Source organism: Oncorhynchus mykiss, chromosome 5 (genome assembly GCF_057628025.1).
Source record: "Oncorhynchus mykiss isolate SJ-2025 chromosome 5, ASM5762802v1, whole genome shotgun sequence".
NCBI lineage: Eukaryota > Metazoa > Chordata > Actinopteri > Salmoniformes > Salmonidae > Oncorhynchus > Oncorhynchus mykiss.
In genome coordinates this window covers 51,991,600-51,997,980 of record NC_143026.1, presented here as the reverse complement: position 1 = coordinate 51,997,980, position 6,381 = coordinate 51,991,600, and the positions used below count along the sequence as shown (strand labels likewise).

General features: G+C 52.6%; 1 non-coding gene across 1 annotated transcript; it reads right to left on the bottom strand.

Annotated features, from left to right (window-relative positions):
* Nucleotides 1-334: 334 nt before the first annotated feature.
* Nucleotides 335-389, bottom strand: LOC118964752 (U7 small nuclear RNA). Its single transcript, XR_005051945.1, has one exon. It is a non-coding gene; the product is annotated as a U7 small nuclear RNA (small nuclear RNA).
* Between the last annotated feature and the right edge of the window lie 5,992 nt (nt 390-6,381).

The window sequence follows — 6,381 nt, the reverse complement described above, 5'->3', positions numbered from 1 at the left end:
CCAATTGAGTATGTTTGGGATGCTCTGGATTGAGATTTTCAACAGTGTGTTCCAGTTCCCGCCAATATCTAACAAATTCTCACAGCCATTGAAGAGGAGTGGGACAACATTTCACAGGCCACAATCAACAGCCTGATCAACTCTATGCGAAGGAGATGCGCCACGCTGGATGAGGAAAATGGTGGTCACACCAGATATTGACTGATTTTCAAATTTTTTCTGTATGTGGACATGATTGCAGTATATTGTAGTAATTACTGTAGTGTTTTTGAAGACATTACTGTAGCATTTAGTTACTATAGTGTTTTTGTTTTATTATCTTTGACATAGAAGTGGGGGCTTTCTCCTTAAGGAAACCTACTGGTCAAATACTAAAAGAGCAAATTTTCCATAACCTGTAGGTAGGTAGGTAGGACTGGAGTCTGAACGGATATTTCAGCGCTTCTGCACTTTTCAATAACCTTTATGGAACACAATATAATAGATACAAATAGGGATAAGGGGGATGGGAATAGGTGGGGTATGTGCAAATTAAATACTGTAATATTACTATAGTAAAAAAAGCTGTTGTCACGACTTCCGCCGAAGTTGGCTCTCCTGCCTGTTCGGGCGGTGCTCGGCGGTCGTCGTCACCGTCCTACTAGCCACCATCGATCCCTTTTTCGTTTGTCTGTTGGTTTTGTCTTATTAGTTTCACCTGTGTGTATTTTAGTTTATTGACGTCCTTATATGTAGTAGGTTGTCCCGCCCTTGTTTCGTGCGGGATTGTTTTGGTTTCATGTGTTTTCGTGAATACGTATTTGGTTATTTGCTCCGATATATTTAATCCTGTGTTGGATTATTTCACCCTGTATTTTGGGTTGACCGTGTTTGGTTCCGGAGAATAAACTATCGACTCACTGCACCTGCTCTCTGCGCCTGATTCCACCCACCTTGTTAATACGTGACAGAATCCCGCACCACCACGATGGAATCAGCAGGAGCAGCCGCGTCTCCTCTCCCATCGATGGAGGAGAGAGTCCTCCACCACACCAGCGTGCTCCATCGGATTGGTTCTGCCATGGACCAAATGATGGAGAGGATGGATCGATGGGAGAGGAGTGGTCTTCCCACATCATCGCTAGCACCCCCTTCTCCAGCACCTCCTGTTCCTGCGACCACATCTGGCTCCGGGGCTCTGCGGTTGACACTCCCACGGGAGTATGACGGAACGGCGGCTGGCTGCCAGGGTTTCCTCCTTCAACTGGAACTATACCTGGCTACCGTGCGTCCTGCTCCCTCTGGAGAGGAGAGCGTGAGCGCCCTCGTCTCCTGCTTGACTGGGCGAGCCCTCAAGTGGGCCAACGCAGTATGGAATGGTCCGGACTCGGCGAGGGATAATTACCCAGAGTTCACCCGCCGATTCCGAGCTGTTTTTGACCATCCACCAGAGGGTCGGGCGGCGGGTGAACGGCTGTTCCACCTGCGGCAGGAGACGAGGAGCGCACAGGACTTTGCTCTGGAGTTCAGGACCTTGGCCGCAGGAGCAGGATGGAACGACAGGGCCTTGGTCGACCATTTCAGATGCAGTCTCAGGGAGGACGTCCGCAGGGAGCTGGCATGTCGGGACACCACCTGCACACTGGATGAGCTCATTGACTTGGCTATCCATCTCGACAATCTGCTGGCTGCCCGCGGGCGTTCGGATCAGGCCCTGTCGTTTCCACTTCCCAGCCCTCCTGCCCCTATCCCTATGGAATTAGGAGGGGCAGCTTCGAGGGAGACCGGAGGAGGAGTGTCCTCCTGCACCAGTTGTGGTCGACGAGGGCACACGTCAGACCGGTGCTGGAGGAACTCGTCTGGGAGTCGGGAGGGCAGGCGGAGCACTGCTCGATCACCCCAGGTGAGTAAGCACCAGACTCACCCAGAGCCTCCTGTCGGTCATGTGTATGTTTTGATTTCTTTCCCTGGGTTTTTTCCCTCTCTACAGCATAAGGCGCTAGTCGATTCAGGCGCAGCTGGGAATTTCATGGATTGTGGGCTTGCGTTAAGGCTAGGGATTCCCCTGGTGTCGGTAGACCAACCTTTCCCCGTGCACTCCTTAGATAGCCGACCATTAGGGTCAGGAGTGATTAGGGAGGCTACGGTGCCACTGGACATGGTAACGCAGGGGGATCATAAGGAGCAGATTAGTCTGTTCCTTATAGATTCACCTGTGTTTCCGGTGGTGTTGGGGGTTCCCTGGTTAGCTCAACACAACCCGGTGATTTCCTGGCGACAGGGGGCTCTTAAGGGGTGGTCAGAGGAGTGTTCAGGTAGGTGTAGAGGAGTTGCCGTTGGTGCGACTACGGTGGAGAGTCCAGACCAAGTTTCCACCGTGCGCATTCCCTCTGAATATGCCGATTTGGCTATCGCCTTCAGTAAAAAGAAGGCGACCCAATTACCACCTCATCGTCGAGAGGACTGCGTGATAAACCTTCTGGAGAACGCTGCACTTCCTAGGAGTCACGTGTATCCATTGTCCCAGGAGGAGACGGTAGCGATGGAAACATACGTTGCTGAATCGCTGAGACAGGGGTACATTCGGCCCTCCGCATCACCCGTCTCCTCAAGCTTCTTTTTTGTGAAGAAGGATGGAGGTCTGCGTCCGTGCATTGATTATAGAGGTCTAAATTCCATCACAGTGGGGTTTAGTTACCCACTACCTCTCATCGCTACGGCGGTGGAATCATTTCACGGGGCGCGCTTCTTCACAAAACTGGACCTGAGGAGCGCGTAAAATCTGGTGCGTATCCGGGGAGGAGATGAGTGGAAAACTGCATTTAGTACTACATCTGGTCATTATGAGTACCGCGTCATGCCATACGGGTTGAAGAATGCTCCAGCCGTCTTCCAATCCTTCGTAGACGAGATTCTCCGAGACCTGCTCGGGCAGGGGGTGGTAGTGTACATCGATGACATCTTGATCTATTCTGCCACACGCGCGGCGCATGTGTCTCTGGTGCGTAAGGTACTTGGGCGACTGCTGGAGCATGACCTGTATTGCAAGGCGGAGAAATGTGAGTTTTTCAAACAGTCCGTTTCCTTCCTGGGATATCGTATTTCCACCTCTGGGGTGGTGATGGAGGATGACCGCGTTACAGCCGTGCGTAATTGGCCGACTCCGACCACGGTGAAAGAGGTGCAGAGGTTTTTAGGGTTTGCCAATTACTACCGGAGGTTTATCCGGGGTTTTGGTCAGGTGGCTGCTCCCATCACCTCGCTGCTGAAGGGAGGACCGGTGCGCTTGCGCTGGTCAGCAGAGGCGGGCAGAGCATTCACTCGTTTGAAGGAGCTGTTCACCAATGCGCCCGTGTTGGCGCATCCGGACCCCTCTTTAGCGTTCATAGTGGAGGTGGATGCGTCCGAGGCTGGGGTCGGAGCCGTGCTGTCCCAACGCTCGGGCGTGCCACCCAAACTTCGCCCTTGTGCTTTCTTTTCGAGCAAGCTCAGCCCAGCGGAGCGAAACTATGATGTGGGGGACCGGGAGTTGTTAGCTGTAGTCAAGGCTCTGAAGGTGTGGAGACATTGGCTTGAGGGGGCTAAACACCCCTTTCTCATCTGGACTGACCATCGTAATCTCGAGTATATCCGGGCAGCGAAGAGACTAAATCCACGTCAGGCTAGATGGGCCATGTTTTTTACCAGGTTCCGGTTTACCCTCTCATACCGGCCCGGCTCCCAAAACACCAAGGCCGACGCGCTGTCCCGCCTCTATGATACCGAGGAGCGGCCCGTTGAGCCAACGCCCATCATTTCACCGTCATGTCTCGTGGCACCGGTGGTATGGGAGGTGGACGCGGAGATAGAGGAGGCCTCACGGTCAGAGCAGGCCCCCCCCAACTGTCCAGTAGGAACCCAGTACGTACCGAGGGGGGTCCGGGACAAGCTGATTCGGTGGGCTCATACTCTCCCCTCCCCGGGTCATCCTGGCATCGAGAGGACAGTGCGGAGTGTGAGAGTGAGATACTGGTGGCCCACGCTAGCTAAAGACGTGAGATTTTATGTCTCCTCCTGCTCCGTGTGTGCTCAGAGCAAGGTTCCTCGGCACCTGCCTAGAGGGAAATTACAACCCCTCCCCGTTCCACAACGGCCGTGGACACACTTATCGGTGGACTTTCTTACCGACCTTCCCCCGTCCCAGGGAAGTACTACGATCCTGGTCGTTGTGGATCGGTTTTCTAAGTCCTGTCGTCTCATCCCGTTGCCCGGTCTCCCTACGGCCCTGCAGACTGCGGAGGCCTTGTTTACCCATGTCTTCCGGCACTATGGGGTGCCTGAGGACATCGTTTCTGATCGGGGTCCCCAATTCACGTCCAGAGTATGGAGGGCGTTTATGGAGAGACTGGGGGTCTCGGTCAGCTTAACCTCAGGTTTTCACCCCGAGAGTAATGGGCAGGTGGAGCGCGTAAACCAAGAGGTGGGCAGGTTTCTGCGGTCCTATTGCCGGGACCGGCCTGGTGAGTGGGCAAGGTATGTTCCCTGGGCTGAACTAGCTCAGAACTCCCTACGCCACTCCTCAACTAACTTGTCTCCTTTTGAGTGTGTGTTAGGTTACCAGCCGGTCCTGGCCCCATGGCATCAGAGCCAGACCGAGGCTCCTGCGGTGGAGGAATGGGTACAGCGCTCCAAGGACACATGGAAAGCCGTTCAGGACTCACTACGGTTAGCGGGCGAACGGCAGAAGAGGAGCGCTGACCAGCACCGCAGTGAGGCCCCCGTATTTGCACCGGGGGACAGGGTCTGGCTCTCAACCCAGAACCTGCCCCTCCGCCTGCCCTGTCGGAAGCTGGGGCCGCAGTGTGTGGGGCCGTTCAAAGTCCTGAGGAGAATAAACGAGGTGTGTTACAGGTTACAACTTCCTAGGTATTACCGTATTAACCCCTCGTTTCATGTGTCTCTCCTCAGGCCGGTGGTGGCTGGTCCCCTGCAAGAAGGTGAGGTGCCTGAGGTCCCTCCGCCCCCCCTGGACATCGAGGGGTCCCCGGCGTACACAGTTCGGGGCATTCTGGATTCGAGACGCCGGGTGGGGGGCCTACAGTACCTCGTGGACTGGGAGGGGTATGGTCCGGAGGAGAGATGCTGGGTTCCGGTGAGGGACATTTTGGACCCTTCTCTCCTGAGAGATTTCCACCGCCTCCACCTGGATCGCCCAGCACCTCGTCCTCCGGGTCGTCCTCGAGGACGGTGGCGGCGCGCTGCGTGGGCCGCGCGTCAGGGGGGGGGGGGGGTACTGTCACGACTTCCGCCGAAGTTGGCTCTCCTGCCTGTTCGGGCGGTGCTCGGCGGTCGTCGTCACCGTCCTACTAGCCACCATCGATCCCTTTTTCGTTTGTCTGTTGGTTTTGTCTTATTAGTTTCACCTGTGTGTATTTTAGTTTATTGACGTCCTTATATGTAGTAGGTTGTCCCGCCCTTGTTTCGTGCGGGATTGTTTTGGTTTCATGTGTTTTCGTGAATACGTATTTGGTTATTTGCTCCGATATATTTAATCCTGTGTTGGATTATTTCACCCTGTATTTTGGGTTGACCGTGTTTGGTTCCGGAGAATAAACTATCGACTCACTGCACCTGCTCTCTGCGCCTGATTCCACCCACCTTGTTAATACGTGACAGCTGTACTGTTTTTGCGGACACCTTTGTTTTTTACGACAGTGTTTTTTTAACGGATAATACTGTAGAATTTACAGTTTACAGCAAATTATATAGTAAGTACTACACATGATTGAAGGATACTATAGTGTGTAGTATAGTATTGTCCATTATACGGTGGGTTTATTCTGAATGCTGATTGGTTAAAACCGCATTCCAGCCAGTGTCTATTCCACAAGTTACCACTGGCTAAATCTATGAAGTTACCACTGGCTAAATCTATGTTAAAAATGCCTATTTACTCTGTTCCATCTGACTGCGCAATCCACTATCTCATCAGCCCAACCAGGCAATTTATATAAACGTCCACTATAAAAAGCAACTAGAAATTATCTCACATTTGATTTAGACTACAGCGGAGATTTGCATAAACCGACCTGTCTGTCTCTCTGACATTTGCAGCATTGTTTCAATATTCAAATTAGATTTCCAGCTGTTGCATAGTAATAAACGTGTCGCGAGTCGGGATGAGACAGACAGGCAGGCAGCGTTTTTCAGCCAGTCGAAATCATGAATCAGCTGGCATAATTTTTATGATATATACAAAAAAAGGTCAAACGAAACGAAATGCTGCTAGTTTGCAGTCTTTCCAGCTTCACTTTGAAGTGATTGTGTTAGCTGTGTTGTTGGCTAGCTCCTCCGAACAAAAGTGTCCTGACGAGAGAGCACATTTACTATGCCAGGCAAAATCGCGCCTCATAAGCTCTTTGT